Genomic DNA, 21,896 nt, shown 5'->3' on the forward strand with positions numbered 1-21,896 from the left:
ATCAAAAACTCAGGTGACATCAGATGCTGGTGAGGATATAGAGAAAGAATAACACTCCTCCGTTGTTGGTGGAATTACAAGCTGGTGCAACCACTCTGGAAATCAGTTTGGTGGTTCCTTAGAAAATTGGACATAATACTACCGGAGAATCCAGGAATGCCACTCCTGGGCATATATCCAGGAGATGCTCCAACTTGTAAGAAGGACACATGCTCCACTATGTTTACAGAAGCCTTATTTATAATAGCCAGAAGCTGTATAGAACCCAGATATCCCTCAGTAGCCAATTACTCTTAACCACTTTCAAGCTCATCAATTATAATACTAATTCGTGACCCACAATCAGTCATTGATTTTGTTGAACATAATGAGCTCTAAATAGATATCAGAAAACAATGCCTCTGAAGTTTTTGAAAGTATTATTATTATTACCATTTTACTTGCAGGAACTTTTATTATATATCATCAGAAACTGTGTTAACACCTTGACAATGAACACAAAGTTATCCAGAAGCCTCTGGGTAGCATATGCTCAATTTTGATGTTGTTCTAGCCGGTGTTAGATATCAAGATCTGACCACTGCATCTGACCTTCATCTTCCCAGCACTGCCTGTAATTTCCTTCCATTAAGGTTTATTTTGAAACAAGCTATATACTAATAACAGTTGACTCTTGTTTTCTCTTTTGGCAATTTTAGGATATATAAGAAAGTCTGAAAGTATGCACAAGGCCAGTCAGAATATGCTGCTCACTGTGGAAGCTGTGCTAAAATGAAAGAAAAATAATGATGGCAAGGACTAAGAAACCCAACTGCTTTAAAACTACTAAGAGCTTTATTGAGATATATCTCACACACCATGGAATCTATTCTTTAAAACCATACATCTCAGTAGGTTTTACTATATTCAGAATTGTGGAACTATCACTTCAGTTGAATCTAGGAATGTTCCCAACTATATTTGATGAATGTTTTTAATCAAAAATGGGACTGAGAAGGAGAATATTTGATGTGAGCCAAGCCACATTTTAGAAGGTATGGTTTAAAGTGTGAAAGATCATGAATAGTAACATAGATGAAAACAGCAACTTTGGCACTAGTCTTAAATTATATCCTTTTTATTATGTGTTAAAGCAATATAATATCTTTTTATGCCTGAAAATATAATTATATAATAGTGATGCATTCAGCTTTATCAACTTGACTAATTTAGAACACAGAAAAGGTAAGTATTATGTGGGTTCTAAATATAGAAACTCTGAACTGGATTTGTGCTGAGTTTCACCCACATAGTTTTACATCAATCAGGAAAACAAAGATGTATTAGTGAGATCATTTTCCTTTCTTTCTGGCCATAATTCAAAATGACCACATATTTTTGCTGCTAAGGACCTTAATTTACTTCTGTGTTAAGGATTCTACTTTTGATCTCTAGCTTAAATATCCAGAGTTCCTATGGTTGCTAGGAAACTAACAAATACAGTTCTCTAAGCTCTTATATCATAAAGGTATAATTATGTACTTGTTTACAGAAAAACAGACATCTAAAAAATATTTCCCAAAGATGAAATTAAGTAGCATATCTTCTCTATGTGGGAAATAAGTAACATTAAATAGGAAAATGATAGCATGATGGGGGGGAAACCATCTGAACTTCCTATTGTTCTCTCTCACTAGCATCTTTAAATTTATAACTTTTGATGAAACAACCTGATTTGGCCCCTGATGTAAAATATAGTCTTTTGTTTCTGCCTTCAGTAATATTTCATCTAGCTCCCCTCCAAAATTAGAAACAAGAAGCTCATTACATTGGGTTATGAAATTTAGTCTTGATAGATTCTAAAATTTGTTATTAATATTTCATTATTGTGATTGCTGATGGTCTTAGGTTCAGGGGGAAGCTTTTCTGGGATAATCAATCTCCTGTCTTTATGAGAAACATTATTCATAAACTTATGTAAAAGGTCTGCTCTTTCATTATAGTATAACCAGCTAACAATCTATCTGTGTGTGCCCATCTGACCTTGCAATTACTGGCTTATCTCTATGATGCATTGCAATAGAATTATTAATTCTACTTCCTTAAGACTTTTATTCTTTTGCTCTGTAGGTCAGCCAGAGAGAATGATAGCAATCCCATTAATAATAATTATCAGCAACACAGGAGGCATATGGAAAACAGTTTTTTTCAGAACATGAGCGTCTGCTTCTGAAGAGACAGAAATGGAGATGCTTGCAATTCCAGAGAAACCCTATTTTCTAATTCAGAAACATCAACTCATCGGTAGTAGTTACTGGCTATGAACATGACAGCAGGAGAATTCAATGTCATCAGAAGCTTTCAGCTATAAATACACTGCTGGGTACTCAAGAGCCTTCTGGCAAAATCTCCAACCTTTAAGTCACCTACCTTTGTTCATTTTTCATAATGGTGTTGTTTTCTGAAAGATTTACTACTGTTTGCATGGTAATAAGAGAAGAGAGACCAGTCTCTAGAATATTCCAAAATATCAGTCTTATAAACAGCAATGCCCCTATTCCAATACTGCTAGGGTGGTATTCACATTATATGCAGTATATTCATCTCAATAAAAAAACATATGAAAAATGCCTCCTTCAGAAAATTGTTTTGCTTTGTAGCCTCATATAAAATCATATTATACCGTTATAAAACCAAAACTAACACATAGAGAATCATTTTGCTCAGCATAGCAGTTGAAGGTAGGTTGCTGAAAATTAGGCTAAATTAATTATGCTCATCCATTCCCATATTTCTTAAGCAGCAAAGTTAGTGATACTAGGAAGATCTCCAAGATAATGACAGTATGGTCATGGAACAGATTCTGCAATCCCTTTTTCTCTTCACTTATATTTATTTGTACCCTACAAACAGCTTTGTTTGTCTTATGAGAGAATTACTGCATATGTGTATATGTGTGTGTCTATGCACACTTTGTGGGTTTTCCCCGTGGAGTAATCATCACTACTATTATCATAATTATTGCCTTCAGACCACTTGATTGTTTTTCCATTACTCAATAATTATAATCTACACCATTCCAGTTTTTGGCATGATTTTTTTCCAAGACTAAGGTTTTTGTTTTGTTTTGTTTTGTTTTGTTTTTCTTTTTTTATCAGATATTTTCTTTATTTACATTTCAAATGCTATCCCCAAAGTCCCCTATACCCCCCACCCCCACCCTGCTCCCCAAACCACCTACTCCTACTTTCTGGCCCTAGCATTCCCCTGTACTGGGGAATAGGATCTTCCCAAGACCAAGGGCCTCTCCTCCCATTGATGGCTTACTAGGACATCCTCTGATACATATGCAGCTAGAAACACAGCTCTGGAGGGTGGGGGGTACTGGTTAGTTCATATTATTGTTCCTCCTATAGGGTTGCAGACCCCTTTAGCTCCTTGAGAACTTTCTCTAGCTCCTTCATTAGGGGCCCTGTGTTCTATCCAATAGATGATTGTAAGCATCCATTTCTGTATTTCCCAGGCATTGGCATAGCCTCACAAGAGAGAGCAATATCAGGGTTCTGTCAGCAAAATCTTTCTGGCATATACAATAATGTCTGGGTTTGGTGGAGGTATATGGGATGGATCCCTGTATGGAGCAGTCTCTGGATGGTATTTCCTTCTGTCTTAGCTCTGAATATTGTATCTGTAAATCCTTCCATGGGTATTTTGTTCCCCATTCTAAGAAGGAACTAAGAATCAGCACTTTAGTCTTCCTTCTTCTTGAGTTTCATGTGCTTTGCAAATTGTATCTTGGTTATTCTAAGTTTCTGGGCTAATATCTGCTTATCAGTGAGTGCATACCATATGTGTTCTTTTGTGATTGGGTTGCCTTACTCAGGATGATATCCTCGAGATGCATCCATTTGCCTAAGAATTTCATGAATTCATTGTTTTTAATGTCCAATTTTCTGAGGAACCTCCAGACTGATTTCCAGAGTGGTTGTACAAGCTTGCAATCCCACCAACAATGGAGGAGTGTTCCTCTTTCTCCACATCCTCTCTGGCATCTGCTGTCACCTGAATTTTTGATCTTATCCATTCTGACTGCTGTGAGGTGGAATCTCTGGGTTGTATTGACTTGCATTTCCCTGATGATTGAGGATGTTTAACAGTTCTCAAGTGCTTCTCAGCCATTCGGTATTCCTCAGGTGAGAATTCTTTGTTTAGCTCTGAGCCCATTTTTAATAGGGTTATTTGATTTTCTGGAGTCCATCTTCTTGAGTTCTTTATGTATATTGGATATTAGTCCCCTATCTGATTTTTGATTGGTAATGATCCTTTCCCAATCTGTTGGTGGCCTTTTTGTCTTATTGACGGTGTCTTTTGCCTTACAGAAGCTTTGCAATTTTATGAGGTCTCATTTGCCAATTCTCAATCTTACAGCACAAGCCATGGCTGTTCTATTCAGGAACTTTTCCCATGTGCCCATATCTTTGACGATTTCCCCCACTTTCTCCTCTATAAGTTTCAGTGTCTCTGGTTTTATGTGGAGATCCTTGATCCATGTATACGTGACATTAGTAGAAGGAGATAAGAATGAATCAATTCCCATTCTTCTATATGCATATTGCCAGTTGTGCCAGAACCATTTGTTGAAAATGCTGACTTCTTTCTACTGCATGGTTTTAGATCCTTTGTCAAAGATCAAGTGATCATAGGTGTATGAATTCATTTCTGGGTCTTCAATTCTATTCCATTGATCTACCCGTCTGTCACTGTACAAGTACCATGCAGTTTTTAATCACAATTGCTCTGTAGTACAGCTTGAGGTCAAGCATGGATATACTACCAGAGGTTCTTTTATTCTTGAGAATAGTTTTTGCTATCCGAGGTTTTTTATTATTCTGGATGAATTTGCAAATTGCCCTTTCTAATTCTGTGAAGAATTGAGTTGAAATTTTGGTGGGGATTGCATTGAATCTGTAGATTGCTTTCAGAAAGATAGCCATTTTTACTACATTGACCCTGCCAATCCATGAGCATGGGAGATCTTTCCATCTTCTGAGATCTTCTTCAATTTCTTTCTTCAGAGACTTGAAGTTCTTCTTATACAGATCTTTCATTTCCTTAGTTAGAGTCACACCAAGGTATTTTATATTATTTGTGACTATTGCGAAGGCTGTTGTTTCCCTAATTTCTTTCTCAGCCCGTTTATCCTTTGTGTAGAGAATGGCCATTCATTTGTTAGAGTTAATTTTATATCTAGCTACTGCACTGAAGCTGTTTATCAGGTTTAGTAGTTCTCTGGTAGAATTTTAAGGGTCAGTTATATATACTATCATATCATCTTCAAAACTGGTATTTTGACATCTTCCTTTTCAATTGGTATCCACTTGACCTCCTGTTGTTGTCTAATTGTTCTGGCTCGGACTTTAAGTACTATATTGAAGAGTTAGGGAGGAAGTAGGCAGCCTTCCCTGAATTTAGTGGGATTGCTTACAGCTTCTCTCCACTTAATTTGATGTTGGCTATTGGTTTTTTGTAGATTGCTTTTACTATGGTTAAGTATGGGCCTTGATTTCCTGATCTTTCCATGAATTTTATCATGAATGGGTGTTGGATTTTCTCAAATGCTTTCTTAGCATCTAAGGAGATGATCATGTGGTTTTTGTCTTTGAGTTTGATTATATAGTGGATCACATTGATGGATTTCCGTATATTAAACCATCTCAGCATCCATGGAATGAAGCCTACTTTATCATGATGGATGATTGTTTTGATGTTTTCTTGGATTCAGTTAGAGAGAAATTTATTGAGTATTTTTATATTGATATTCATAAGGGAAATTGGTCTGAAGTTCTTTATCTTTGTTGGGTCTTTAAGTGAATTAGCTATCAGAGTAATTGTGGCTTCATAGAATGAATTGGGTAGAGTACCTTTTGTTTCTATTTTGTAGAATAGTTTGAGGAGAACTGGAATTAGATCTTCTTTGAAGGTCTGATAGAACTCCACACTAAACTCATCTGGTCCTGGGCTTTTTTTGGTTGGGAGACTATTAATAACTACTTCTATTTCTTTAGGGTATATGGAACTGTTTAGGTCATTAATCTGATCCTGATTTAACTTTGATAACTGGTATCCTGTCTAGAAAATTTTTCCATTTCACCCAGGTTTTCCAGTTTTGGTGAGTATAGCCTTTTGTAGTAGTATCTGATGGTGTTCTGGATTTCCTCAGGTTCTGTTGTTATGTCTCCATTTTCATTTCTGATTTTGTTAATTAGAATACTGTCCCTGTGCACTTTAGTGAGTCTGGCTAAGGGTTTATCATGTTGATTTTCTCAAAGAACCAGCACCTGGTTTGGTTGATTCTTTGAATAGTTCTTTTTGTTTCTACTTGGTTGATTTCAGCCATGAGTTAGATTATTTCCTGCTGTCTACTCCTCTTGGGTGAATTTGCTTCCTTTTGTTCTAGAGCTTTTAGGTGTGCTGTCAAGCTGCTAGGGTATGCTCTCTCTAGTTTTCTTTTGGAGGCACTCAGAGCTATGAGTTTTCGTCTTAGGAATGCTTTCATTGTGGCCCATAAGATTGGGTGTGTTGTGGCTTTATTCTCATTAAACTCTAGAAAGACTTTAAGTTCTTTCTTTACTTCTTCCTCGACCAAGGTATCATTGAGTAGAGTGTTCTTCAGCTTTCATGTGAGTGTTGGCTTCCTATTATTTATGTTGTTATTGAAGATCAGCCTTAGTCTGTGATGATCTGATAGGATGCATGAGATAATGTCAATATTTTCGTATCTGTTGAAGCCTGTTTTGTGACCAATTATATGGTCGATTTTGGAGAAGGTGCCATGAGTTGCTGAGAAGAATGTATATCTTTTTGTTTTAGGATAAAGTGTTCTGTAGATATCTGTTAAATCCATTTTTTTCATAACTTCTGTTAGTTTCAATGTGTCTCTGTTTATTTTCTCTTTCCAGGATCTGTCCATTGATGAGAATGTGGTGTTGAAGTCTCCCACTATTATTGTGTGAGGTGCAATATTTGCTTTGAGCTTTCCTGTAGTTTCTTTAATGAATGTGGCTGCCCTTGCATTTGGAGCATAGATATTCAGAATTGAGAGTTCATTTTGGAAGATTTTACCTTTGATGAGTATGAAGTGCCCCTCCTTGTCTTTTTTGATAACTCTGGGTTGGAAGTTGATTTTATTCGATATTAAAGTGGCTACTACAGAAACATCTTCGGACCATTTGCTTGGAAAATTGTTTCCAGCCTTTTACCCTGAGGTAAGTTTCTGTCTTTTTTCCTGAGGTGGGTTTCCTGTGAGCAGCAAAAAGTTGGGTCCTGTTTATGTAGCTAGTCTGTTAGTCTATGTCTTTCTATTTGGGAATGAGACAATTGATATTAAGAGATATTAAGGAAAAATAATTGTTGCTTCCTGTTATTTTTGTTGTTAGTGTTAGGATTCTGTTCTTGCGGCTTTCTTATATTAGGTTTGTTGAAGGATTAGTTTTTTGCTTTTTTCTAGGGTATAGTTGCCGTACTTGCACTGGTGTTTTCCCATTATTATACTCTGAAGGGCTGAATTAGTGGAAAGATATTGTGTGATTTGGTCTTGTCATGGAATACTTTGATTTCTCCATCTATGGTAATTGAGAGTTTTGCTGCGTATAATAGCCTGGGCTGGCATTTTTGTTCTCTTAGGGTCTGCATAACCTCTGTCCAGGATCTTCTGGCTTTCATAGTCTCTGGTGAGAAGTCTGTTTTAATTCTAATAGGTCTGCCTTTATATGTTACTTGACCTTTTTCCTTTACTGCTCTTAATATTCTGTCTTTATTTAATGCATTTGTTGTTCTGATTATTATGTATTGTGAGGAATTTTTTCTGTTCCAGTCTATTTGGAGTTCTGTAGGCTTCTTGTATGTTCGTGGACATCCCTTTCTTTAGGTTAGGGAAGTTTTCTTCTATAATTTTGTTGAAGATACTTACTGGCCTTTTAAGATGACAATCTTCATTCTCATCTATACCTATAATCCTTAAGTTTGGTCTTCTCATTTTGTCCTGGAATTCCTGGATATTTTGGGTTAAGATCTTTTTTAATTTTGCATTTTCTTTGATTGTTGTGTCTATGTTCTCTATGGAATATGCACCTGAGATTCTCTTTTCCATTCCTTGTATTATGTTGCTGATGCTTGCATCTATGGTTCCTGATTTCTTTCCTAGGTTTTCTATCTCTAGAGTTGTCTCCCTTTGAGTTTTCTTCATTGTTTCTATTTCCATTTTTAGTTCTTCGATGGTTGTGTTCAATTCCATCACCTGTTTGTTTGTGTTTTCCTATAATTCTTTATGGGAGTTTTGTGTTTCCTCTTTAAGGTCTTCTTCCTGTTTATCAGTGTTTTTCTGTAATTCCTTGAGGGGATTTTGTGCTTCCTCTTTAAGGGCTTCTACTTGTTTAGCAGTGTTCTCCTGTATTGCTTTAAGTGATTTATTAATGACCTTCTTAAAATCCTCTACCAGCATCATGAGATATGATTTTAGAACTGAATCTTTATTTTCTGGTGTGTTGGGGTATCCAGGACTTGCTGTGGTGGGCGTACTTGGTTCTGATGATGCCCAGTGGTCTTGGTTTCTGTTAGTAAGCTTCTTATGTTTTCCTTTCACTATCTGTTAATCTCTGGTGTTAGTTGTTCTAGCTGTCTCTGGCTGAAGCTTGTTCCTGCTGTGATTCTTTAGCCTCTGTCAGCACTCCTGGGAATCCAACTCTCTCCTGAGTCCCAGTGGCCATAGCACTCTCTGCAGGCAAGCTCTTCTCTTGCAGGGAAGGTGCACAGAAGTCTGGAGCTCAGATCCATCTCCTGATTCCTGGAGTCAGAGCCCTCACTGGAGGCCAGCTCTCCTCTGGCATGGAAGGTGTCCAGGGGTCTGGGTCTCAGCTCTGTCTCCTGGCTGAGGATGAAGGCCCAAAGGGACTCTATCCAAGAAGCTCTGTTGCTTCTGCTGCCCATGTGCTCTCCTGTGTAGACTGGTCTCAGTTATCCCAAGATTCTGGGTGTGCTTGGGCCTGACTTTGTCCTTTTGACCCTGTTGCTGCTAGTACAAAACCCTCTGGGTTTTGTTTTGTTTTGTTTTGTTTGTTGAACTGATGTTGCTTTCCACTCACCAGTGATCTTAAGGTCTCCGGTGTGCTAGGGTGCCTGCAGTGTGGAGAGTCCTCCTGGGATCTTGGAGCCCTCTGCTGAGATCGCGCCGAATTTGGCGCTGAGGTGGCGCCAACCAGAAGGAACCGCAGCAGCTGGTTGGGCAGGAGTCCTTTGTCCCTGTTCCTGCTAGCACAAGACCCTCTGGGTTTTTTGGAAATGATGTTGCATTCCACTCACCAGTGATCTCTCTGCAGACCTTGGGGCCCTCCACCGAGATGGTGCTGAAGATGGCACAGGCTAAGTTTTTGTTTTTTGGGTTGTTTGTTTTTGTTTTCGTTTTTTCTACTATTGTATTTATTAAATACTAGTGAAAATTCAACATTGAACAGAAAATTATTCCATTGTACAACATATTAATTAAATATGTAGCAATCATCTCACATACAAAATATTAAAAGCAAAAGATGTTAAAATAAATCTCATAAAAGTAAAAATTCACTACAGAGTTGCTTGTAAACTCATTGAGATTATGATTAACACCTTCAATGGATATTGTTCTTAGAAGTTAAAAACACCATTTTAAATCTCATTGAGAAGAAATATCTTATCACCAGACTTTTGAAAAATGATAAAATATTTTTTTCTACTCAGTTTTATTATCAGAACAAAAGACAATCAGTGGTGCAAGCAAAAAGAAAGCCCAAAGATGTACTTGTTCATAATGCAGCTTACATGTGAAGAGACCTCAGCCTCAGAGACAAATCATAGCCTGAAACCTGATGAGACGACATTTGTGAAGGCATCAGAGATAGTACTAGGGTAAGGTAAAAATGGAGTGTAGAGCATGAAATGTAAAGTCTTCTATCCTCTCTCCATTCCTCTCTTCTTCCATCCGTTTTTCTTCTTGGTACATGTGATCTCTAGTTTTATAACAAACTGACACAAACTAGAATCATTTTGTATGGAAGTGGGTATTGAGGACATCCCTACTAGATTGCTCTGTGTGCAAGTGTGTGGCAAAATTTCTTGAATGGTGACTAATATAAGAGGAGCCAGCTCACTGTCGGAGGTTCCACCCCTGAGCCAGTGGATCTAGGTACTATGAGACAGCAGGCTCAGCAAACCATAAGGAGGAATCCAGTAAACAGCATTGTACTTAAATTCTACACTAGAAGAGGCTTTCTTGTCTAATCCTACTCTAGAGTTTAGACTGCTACCTGCAGGCTAGGCATTCCATAATTTAGTACCTAAATTCAGTCCCCCTGACCATTTGATCTTAAGTCATTAAAAAAAAAACTGTATTTATTGTTCTTTTATTTAAAAAAGACCCCTTTTCTCATATAATAATATATCCTATTAATGGTTTTTCCTCCCTCTACTCATGCCAGCATCTCTTTACCTCCCCCCCATCCAAATCTAACCCCTTTCTGTCTATCATTGGAAAACAAACAGATTTCTATGTGATAATAATAAAATGAGAGAAAACAAAAAGTAACACATTGAAATTGGATATAACCAACAAATGGAAGAAAAGGAGCCAAAGCAAAGGTACAAGAAACACACTTATGTTTGCACACTCAGGAATCCCATTGAAACACTAAACTAGAAGCCATCATTTATATCCAGGGATCTGTGCAATAAATAGACAGAAGAAAAATATATAAATAAAACAAAATCAAAATAAGTATTTTTTTTAAAGGAAGGTACCTGCTATGACACTATGAGTTAAAGAACCTCCAAGGATGCCATTGAGGTCATTTGTTTTGTTGGTGGTGGTCATCTACTGCTGGGAATGCAGCCTACCCTTAAGAGTAGTTTATTGCCCCCGTGAAACCCCCTTGGAGAAAACAAAATTTTCATTTGCAAGTGGTAAATTACTTCTGGGTTGGGAATGGGGGGGCATTGTTTCCTTATCCTTTGGGCTCTAGGACCCCAACTGGTACAAACCTATGCAGGCTCTGTGCATGCTGTCTCTGTCTCTTTGAGTTCACATATGCATCAATCTTGTTTATTTAGAGAGTCTTGTTTTCTTGGCATTCCTCATCCCCTCTGGCTTTTATAGTCTTTCCGTGTCTCCTTCCAAGGGGTCTCCTGAGCCCTGATTTGTTGGAGGTATCTCATTTAGAGCTGAGTATTTCAAGTTTTCTCACTCTGCATATCTGGCTGTAGGTCTCTGCATTTGTCCTCATCTCTTGAAGGAGGAATTTCTCTGATAACAGCTGAGCAGGGCACACTGATCATATTTGTCTTTTTGTGTGTGAGTTATCTCATTCAGGAGAATTTTTCCTAGTTCTACACACTTATCTACAAATTTCCTTTTTAATGGCTGAATAATATTCCATTGTATAAATATACCACATTTTCTTGACCCATTTTTCTGTTGAGGGGCACCAAGGTTGTTTCTAATTTCTGTTTATTATAAATAAAGCTGCAAATGAACATGGTTGATCAAGTGTCTGTGGGGTAGGATAAAGCATCCTTTGGGCATATATATATATATATATATATTTATATTGAGAGAGAGAGAGAGAGAGACAGACAGACAGACAGGCTAGATCTTGAGGTGGATCTACTCCCATCTTCATAAGGATGATTCCTGAGGAATCACCACATTTATTTCCAAAGTACAAATTCATACTCCCTTTAGCAATGGATGAGTACTCCCCTAAGACCAAGTTTTAATGAGACTTCTACCTATCTCTATTTTAGGAACTGAGAATAGCAAAAACCTAAAACAGACAAAAATTAAAAGTATACAAATCTAATATTTTAATTAAAATGCAACAATTAACAAAATCAGTTAAATATAAGTATAGTATTTCTGTAGCTGGTCCAGGCTATGATGGAGAATAATACAGAAGCAAGATGACAGTTGCTAGAACACAGTTAGAATCAAGGCACAGATATTAATGGCTGACTAAGAATTGTGCCATTATTTTGTGGTAAATTTCTTTTCTTATACGAATAAGAAACCCTATCACAAAAACAAAAGATACATTTATAACTATAAGCCATTTCCTATATTATCTATATAACAGAAAAAGATGTATAACAATTATTCTTGTAAATATAATAGTTTATGTACATAATAACAAATAGTAGGTGGTTGGCTTTCCAATTCCTAGACTAGCAAGTCAATTTAGTTGTTTTAAAGTGGGCTAGTAGGATAGCTAAGGAAATAACATTACCTGTTTCTAGGTCTCATGACCTGAGTTTAATTCCTGGAACTCACAGTGCAGAAGAAGGTAACTGACTCCCACAAATTGTCCTGTGACATCCACTCACAAATTATGTCATGTTTACACACATATGCACACACACACACACGCACACACACATACACAGGCACATGGACATAAACATGGACATAAAAATGTAAGATTTATAAAAGGAAAACAATCTAATTAGGCTTCAACTCAGAGGGGAAGAATGGAAGGATTGAAAGTACAATAAAACCACCTGAATGTCTGTAACCTAGTATTTAGGGATGAGGAAAAGCAATGCAGAAGGATGTTGTCCTGTCAAGAATGAATGGTGGCCTATGCTTTTAAGATTGATAGAATAGTTGGAAGGAAAGAAAACTCACTGTTGTGATGTACTTGTATCCAATCAAAATTGTATAATGATTGGGTTGCCAATTGAGCTGAGAGTATAAGAAAACAGCAACAAATCTCTTCAGCACAGTAGAAAACTAATAAGGATCAATTGACCAAGGGCAAAAACACTCTCTGCTTATACCCAATATATCCCAGGGGAACTTTGGATGGAAAAAGGAGTGGGAGTTTATATTAGTTTCCTAGGGTTGCCATAACAAAGTAACACAACCTGGATTTAAACAATAGAATTTTACCCTCTCAGAGTTCTGAAGTCAATAAGTCTGAAATCAATGTGCTGGCATTGTTGATACCTCTGAAGGCTTGGAGACTAACTTCCCCATACTTCTTCTTTAGAATCTCACTGTTGCTTTCAGTTTGACATTTCCTATTTTATGGGTATCTTAAATTAACTTAGGTCATGCCCTGTACATGCCATTTCCCACTTTTCTCTCTATTTGAAATCTCTGTCTTTCCCTCTTGTACATATATAAATCATTAGGACTTTCAGTTAATGGCAGCTGAAGATCTTTAAATTAGTTATACATGCAAAAATCCTATTTTATAAATGAAGTCTTTACAGGGAACAGGGAGAATAAATTCAGTTCATACAACTTCATTCCCTCCATAGGAGAAAATTAGACACCCCTAGTAGAGAAAGAATTCATTGCTTTGGAACATAGCTCCTATAAAACCTTTTTTTATACGGTGGGTTTGCACCCCTGTTCCCTTCCCCATGCCCCCATGCACCTAGTTCTCTTGCCCCATCCATCTCTAATATTGATTTTATTTTCCCTTCTGACTATGATTCTAGTATCCTTGCTTGGGACTTCCTTCTTACTTAGCTACTTTGGGTCTGTAGATTTTAGTATGGGTATCTGGTACTTTATGGTTTAACATACCATGCATGTTTTTGTGAGTCTGGGCTACCTCACACAGAATGATATTTTCTAGTTCCATCTATTTAAGTAACTGAGTAGTATTGCATTATGTAAATGTACCACATTTTCTGTATTCATTCTTCAGTTGAGTGACATCTAGGCTGTTTCCAGTTTCTGACTATTATAAATAAAGCTGCTATGAACATAGTTCAGCAAGTATCCTTGTGGTATGTGGAAACATCTTTTGGGTATATGCTCCGGAGTGGTATAGCTGGGTCTTGAGGTAGAACTATTCCTAATCTTTGGAAAAATTGCCAAATTTATTTCCACTCACTGTAAAAGTTTACACTCCCAACAGCAATGGAGGAGTGTTCCGCTTGCTCCACATCTGTGCCAGAATCCACTGGCACTTCCGTTTTTATCTTAGCCATTCTAAACAGTATTTGATGGAATCTCAGAGTCACTTTGATTTGCATTTCTCTGATGACAATAAATTTTTCTCTAAGTGCTTCTCAGCCATTTGAGATTACTCCTTTTCAGGTAATTATTTATATCTCTACTCCATTTTTTTAATTGGCATTCTTCTACATGCAGACATCCAGTTAGACCAGCACCATTTGTTGAAGACACTTTCTTTTTTCCATTATATGGTTTTGTCTTCTTTGTCTAAAATCAAGTGACCATAGATGTGTGGGTTTATTTTTAGTATTTTACTATATTTCATCGATCAGAGGGAATGAAAAGGAAAAGTCAAAGGGGTGGGAGAAAGAATGGAAATCTGTAGGGGGCACATATGGGACAAGCTGGAGATCTGGGACAAGGGAGACTCCCAGGAGTCTATGGGGGTGATTCTAGCTAAGAATCCTAACAGTGGTGGATACAGAGGTTGATGTGGCCACCTTCTGTAGCCAGGCAAGATTCCTAGTGGAGGGAAGGGGATACCAACCCACTCACAGAACCTTCACCCCAAATTTTTCCTGCCTACAAGATATGCAGGGATAAAGATGGAGCAGAGATTGAAAAAATGGCCTACCAATGACTGGCCCAATTTGAAACCCATCACATAGGAAAGAGTCAACACATGACACTATTAGTGATACTCTGCTATACTTGCAGACAGGAGCCTAGCATAACTGTCTCCTGAGAAGCTTCATCCAGCATCTGATAGAAACACATATAAAGATCCACAGCAAAATATTAGGTGGGACTCAGGGAGTTTTGTGGAAGAATGGGAGGAAGGATTGTCAAATATACCACAAGAATACCTACAATTATCCTGATCCTATTGAGTCTCACAAGGAAGAAACCACAAAACAAACAAACAAACAAACAAAAAAGGAATTATCTGAACCTAGGACCCCTACACATAAGTAGCAGTTGTGCAGTAGGAGACTTTTCCTACTGCAACTTGATGTGCCAAGGAAGGTACCCATGGTGTCCTTCCTTCTCTTTAGAAAATGGTAGTGTGGACTGGAGAGAGGAGTTTAAGGAAAGGACTGGGAAGAGAGGAGGGAATGGGATGTGATCAGGATGTAAAAGGTATAAATAAAATTATTAATTAATCAAAAAACGGGTACAGAGCTAAACAAAGAATTCTCAAGTGAAGAATACCAAATGGCTGAGAAACACCTAAAAAAATTGTTCAGCATCCTTAATCATGAGGGAAATGCAAATCAAAACAACCCTGAGATTCCACCTCACACCACTCACAATGGCTAAGATCAAAAAACTCAGGTGACAACAGATGCTAGCTAGGATGTAGAGAAAGAGGAATACTCCTCCATTGCTGGAGGGACTGCAAACTGATACAACCACTCTGGAAATCAGTTTGGCGGTTCCTCAGAAAATTGGACATGGTTCTACCAGAAGATCCAGCAATACCACTCCTGGGCATATACCCAGAAGATGCTCCAACATGTACTAAGGACACATGTTCAACTATGTTCATAGCAGCCTTATTTATAATTGCCAGAAGCTGGAAAGAACCCAGATGTTCCCCCAACAGAGGATTTGATACAGAAAATGTGATACATTTATACAATGGAGTACTACTCAACTATTAAAAACAATGAATTCATGAAATTCTTAAGAAATGGATGGATCTGGAGGATATCATCCTATGTAAGGTAACACAATTACAAAAGAACACACATCGTATGCACTCGCTGATAAGCAGATATTAGCCCAGAAACTTAGAATACCTAAGATACAATTTACTCATGAAACTCAAGAAGGAAGACCAAAGTGTGGACACTTCAATCCTTCTTAGAATGGGGAACAAAATACCCATGGAAGGAGTTACAGAGACAAAGTGTGGAGCAGAGACTGAAGGAATGACCATCTAGAAACTGCCCCACCTGGGGTTCCATCCCATAAACAACCACCAAACCCAGACACTATTGCAGATGCCAAGAGCCTGCTGACAGGAGACTGATATAGCTGTCTCCTGAGAGGCTCTGCCAGTGCCTGACTAATACAGAATTGGATTAGTCAGTCATCCATTAGATCAGTCATCCAATAGATAGAGCACAGGATCCCCAATGAAGGAGCTAAAGAAAGTACACAAGGAGCTGAATGGGTTTGTAGCCCCAAAGGAGAAACAACAACAATATGAACTAACCAGTACCTCCAGAGCTCCCTAGGACGAAACCACCAATCAAAGAAAACACATGGTGGGACTCATGGCTCCAGCTGCATATATAGCTGAGGATGGCCTAGTTGAATATCAATGAGATGAGAGCCCTTTTGTCCTGTGATGATTCTATGCCACGGTATAGGGGAATGCCTGGGCTAGGAAGCAAGAGTGGGTGGGTTGGGAAACAGGGGGAAGGGGGAGAGGATAGTGGATTTTCGGGGGGGGGCAAACTTGGTAAGGAATGTAAATAAATAAAATATCTAATAAGAAGTATAAGTAAATTTATTAATTAATTAAAACATTTCAATGATTTAAATGATGGAAAACTAAGAATTAGGGCTAAAAGAATATTTTAATTTTCTCCAACCTACTTAAACCAAATCAAGAGAAATACATCTTAGTATTCTTAAATTTACTCCTCTCTCTGACTTGTCAAAAAAAAATATGATTAAGAATGTGAAAAAAAGGTGGGTCTGCTAATTCCAAATTGACACTTTTTAAGAACTCTTGCAAAGCAATTCCATTTGTATCCTTGCTGCTATACTCATTCTATGAAGTATATACTATTTATATATTGAAACATATTTTTTTCAAATTATCTAAAACAAAAGTTCTAGGGCATTCATGCATTATAGTATTCTGAAAAAAGTATTTGGTGGCAATAGCAGCACCTTAAAAATACTAAAAGTGATTATATAATAAGTCTAATAATTGATGCACTGAATGCTTAGCCATCTGGTATATAGTAGATACTTAAAAGAAAGTAACTCTGAGTGAAAAGTAGATTGCTATGCTAACCCCACATGTATGCTTCACCTGTAAGAGAAGGGTACTCCTAAGGCCAGAACTATACTTCTGATTTCCAGATTGGGTAGTAATGCACAAAAAAAGTTGTTCTTAGCTAATAAACAAATTCCTTTCAATATTCTAAGCATCATCAGATATGTCAATGACTAAAACAGGATATGTAAACTATAGTGGTAGAGCAAAACAACAGAAAAATAAAGAAAAGAGAGAAGAGAAGAGAAGAGAAGAGAAGAGAAGAGAAGAGAAGAGAGGAGAGGAGAGGAGAGGAGAGGAGAGGAGAGGAGAGGAGAGGAGAGGAGAGGAGAGGAGAGGAGAGGAGAGGAGAGGAGAGGAGAGAAGAGAAGAGAAGAGAAGAGAAGAGAAGAGAAGAGAAGAGAAGAGAAGAGAAGAGAAGAGAAGAGAAGAGAAGAGAAGAGAAGAGAAGAGAAGAGAAGAGAAGAGAAGGGAAGAGAAGGGAAGAAGAAGAAAAAAGCAATCTAGGACCCAGAATATAGCAAATATCCAGGTATAGTCATGCATGGCTACTGGGAATAAGTTTCCTTCATATCACTTTTCATGTTGACAAGACACACCCACTGCCACCACTTACCAATGATGCATGTGATAGATGAATCAAGCATTACACGTACACCTCACTTTACGGTAAAAATATTGAAAGAAAATAGCCAACAGTGCTCATATTTCCTATTATAATAAAGCCCCAAGAGATATATTGCTTTCTCAGACAGGATGGTTGTGATAGAACACAAAACAAAATAGCCCATTAGCTCCTTCCTGTAATATTATGTGGCATAAACTATCCCATAACCCCTCCTATATGCTGCAAATCTTAAATTCAGGAGAGACCCTATAGAGTCCCTTATGAAATACCTGTCACTTCTACTTCAGAGCAAATAACAATAATAATGAAGGCCTTAGCTCCCTCTCACAACTTTATGGTTTATGTGAGTACATCTCTTAAACTTACTGTGTAAGAAAATATGTATAAAAATTAAATGAGCATAAGTTGACCTGGTGGACAAATGCAGTAGCATGATAATGAAAAACAGCCTGGCTCAGTATTTTCCCACTGTAAAAATTTAGGCCTTGCCTTTGCTTGTAGATTAGCCTAACTGATAAGTCACTGACCCATAATTTCAAGGCATCAGAATGTAATAAAATATTTCCATGTTTCACACACACACACAGAGAGAGAGAGAGAGAGAGAGAGAGAGAGAGAGAGAGAGAGAGAGAGTATTTGAGCCCTTTAGATCCTCCACAGAAAAGGCTATAATGAAACACAAATTATCCTGCCTTTGAGCTATAAACTTCAGGGCTGACACCTTAACTTGCCTGTTTCTAGGTGTGTGCTTCTTTCTAGCAATTAACCATGAGAGTTTTATTATGGTCCATAGAACAGCTAATCAATAGGGTGGGATGCTAGTTACAGTCCACAGCCGGTTCTGTGTGCCTGCATAATACCCACGATTTTGCTCCCAGCTGTTCAGTCTAATTCATTTATGGTTGTTTATGGCTCACAGTCAGAGAAATCTTCTATTTACAGCTCATTCATCATTCTTAACATTTTCACAAATCCAGGGCGAAATGCTCTGTGGTGGGAAATAAACCCAAACTTCCCCAGCCCTCTTTGCTATCTCAGCACATCAAACTTTCTTCTTCCTCTGCAAGGCTCACAAACCATATTCTGTTGCACTACAAATTTATATTAAAGTGTCCCCCCAGCACATTTTATTATGTTAGTGGAAGGTCAAAAGGGAAACCTGCAATTCTGGTTTCTATTCTGCTCTAGAGAAATATATACTCTTCTAAAAAGGCAGTCTGAGTTCTTTGTAAATGTCATAGGACAGGTTTGAATAAAAACTCAATAATATAATTAGTTGCAAGTATCACCATCACATGAATGAAAACTCAAAATAAAAATATCAGACAATGATATTACCAATGAATCAACATAAACACTGCAAATCTAACCCTGTATTAGGTATTTTGTTGCTCTTGACTCTAGCTGCATATGTATCAAAAGATGGCCTAGTCGGCCATCACTGGAAAGAGAGGCCCATTGGACTTGCAAACTTTATATGCCCCAGTACAGGGGAATACCAGGGACAAAAAGTGGGAGTGGGTGGGTAGGGAAGTTGGGGGGAGTGTATGGGGGACTTTTGGAATAGCATTGGAAATGTAATTGAGGAAAATACATAATAAAAATTATTTATAAAAAAATAACATCTTTAGAATGGCAGGGTTATTTTCCTCAAGGTTTCATAAGGCTCAGTCCATGGTTGCTTGGTTATGTGCTTTTGAGAAGACCATGATGGCAGAAGCATCTGGATGTGGAGAGTTTACCATCTTGTGGCAAAGAGGTAGAAAGAAAAATGAAGTTTTACTGGGAATAATACAAGTTGAGAAAGTATGTTTCCATTATATAGCCACCTATTTAGATATTGTATTTAAGTTGGTCTGTCCTAAGAGAAGTTCTAGGAGAGGGCTACTCTGTCAATCCTTAGTATGTGCTTTCTGGTTACATGTTTTACTGATCTTGTTTTTCTGAACTCAAATAACCTTCCTTGGATCATTGCTTTCTATGCTATATTTGTGTATAAAAAGTACATCGAAACAGAAGTGAGGTTTTCTACAGCATGAGACTAGATATAGTCACCCTATTCTTTCAGGTCCTCAGATTCCAGGTCTCTCAGAAACAGATCTGCATAAGTCAACTAAAGTCCACAAGTTTGTTGAGGATTTGGACTTAGATGTGGTATTTGGGGAAATTTTTAAACAATTGTGGTCTTTCTTGAGATTAGGTTTCATCAGGAGGCATCAATCATTCTGTAATTGGACTTTAATAACCTTTTTGTTTTGTAGATTGCATGAGGAATTGATAAGGCTTAAACTATAATTGACAGAAAAGCATCCGTTTATGAGATTCGCCAGGTAAAGGGCATTTTGTAATTTTTGTGGTTTATAAAGCACTTTTGGGTTTGTCTATACCAAGGCATGATTACAAAGAAGTCTTCTTTTGTCTTCCTCTTGCATGGTCGCAAAGTGATCTTATCTGGTGTGAGTGCTCTGAATTCATTTTTATGTTCAACAGAATAGGTTGGTGTATCTGTTAGCAGTGTGCCTGCCCTCAGCAGATATCAATCAGGGAACATGTTTTCCTCTCACATAGGTTTTTATGGAGGGAACAGAACTAGTATGAAACCTTAAAAGCAATCATAAAGTTAGGTCAAAGTATAGGTATGCACTACAGCACCTCATGCCAAATATAGCACATGCTTTCTAGTGAGGTTCCGCCTAGTTTCCATTGTTGCTGAAAACCGACACAGTTCATTCTAGTATCAAAGCTTACAGTTCTATGAGCTTATTTCTGATTCCTAATAGGAGCTTCTTTTTCTCAGTCTCTTCTAAGGCAAAGCCAACATGAAAAATCTAAAGAATAAAAAGAATATGTAAAATTATATCCTAAAATTAATGATGGTGGCACTTTTGTCCTATAATTTCTTTTCCTAAGAACTTTATACCCTGAAAAAGATGATTGTTTTTTAATGCACAAAACATACCTTAATAAAACTACAGGGATGTGTAAAATGTGAACAGTTCAAAGTGTATGTTCTAGGAGAACATAATGAAGAATCTCTGAGGGTGGCAGACAATGATAAACAGTGCTGCTTGGAGAGGCAGGGAACATGAGGAGAGAACAAGAGAATGAGAAGAATAGAACTACAGAGCCAGCACAAGTGCCAGCCAAAGGAGGAGTTTGACTCCTGGAAGAGCTTTTGCACAGTGCAGACAACTTTTCAGACTATCTTGCAGGAGTGGCTGAAATGAAGACAACTAAGGGAGGAGCCACAACATGAGTGGAATTCCATAACTATATATAACTCCAGGCTTCTATGTAAATTTTATCTCCTATGTCAGGACCATAAAAATGGACTAGGAAGGTCTCTGGATTTCTTATTCTTCCAAATGTGACTGCATTAAATAAACTTCCCTATTCTTAATTTTTACTATTGATTTGGCTCTTTTCATTTTCTTATTGAGGACAGTTGTTCCACAATATGACATTGGGTTACTAGGAATGCCCAGAAGAAATACTCAGACACAAACTTCCATAACAGCTGCACAGTCACAGATACCCCAGAGATGAATGATTCTCCAATAGTCTAGGTAATAGAAACAAGGTAACTTGGGCACCTACATTGCCATCCCTGCTGGAGCCCTTAGGGAGACAACAGTTTTTATTGCATACATATGCAAGGCTTTTATTTATTTATTTATTTATTTATTTATTTATTTATTAGCTTGTTTACATCCCAAATACTGCTTTTCCTCCTGGTTTCCCCTTATAGAGTCCCTTCCCCATCACCTCTCCTCTTCTCCTCTGAGAGGGTTGGCCCCCTTGGCTATCCCTCCCATCCTGGTGCATCAAGTCTCTGCCAGATTAGGTACATCCTCTCCCTAGGAGACCAGACAGGGCATCTTCAACAAACGGTGCTGGTCTAACTGGATTTCTACATGTACAAGAATGCAAATGAATCTATATTTTTTCCCTACACAAAACTCAAGCCCAAGTAGATCAAAGTCCTCAACATAAAATCAGATACGCTGAATCTAATATGAGAAAGTGGTAAAGAGCCTCGAACATATCTGCACAGGAAAATTTCCTGACTAGAACACCAGTGGCTCAGATTCTAAGATCAACAATTGACAAATGGGACCTCTTGAAACTGAAAAGACTCTATAAGACAAACGATACTGTTAATAGGACAAAACTGCAGCCTATAGACTGGGAAATGATCTTCACTTACCCTACATCCTATAGAAGGGAAACAACATCTTTAGTGAATGTTAGAGAAAACAAACAAACAAAAGAAATTCTTC

The sequence above is a fragment of the Mus caroli genome, unplaced genomic scaffold (assembly GCF_978045245.1).
Source record: "Mus caroli unplaced genomic scaffold, Mus_caroli_1 scaffold_5, whole genome shotgun sequence".
Lineage (NCBI taxonomy): Eukaryota > Metazoa > Chordata > Mammalia > Rodentia > Muridae > Mus > Mus caroli.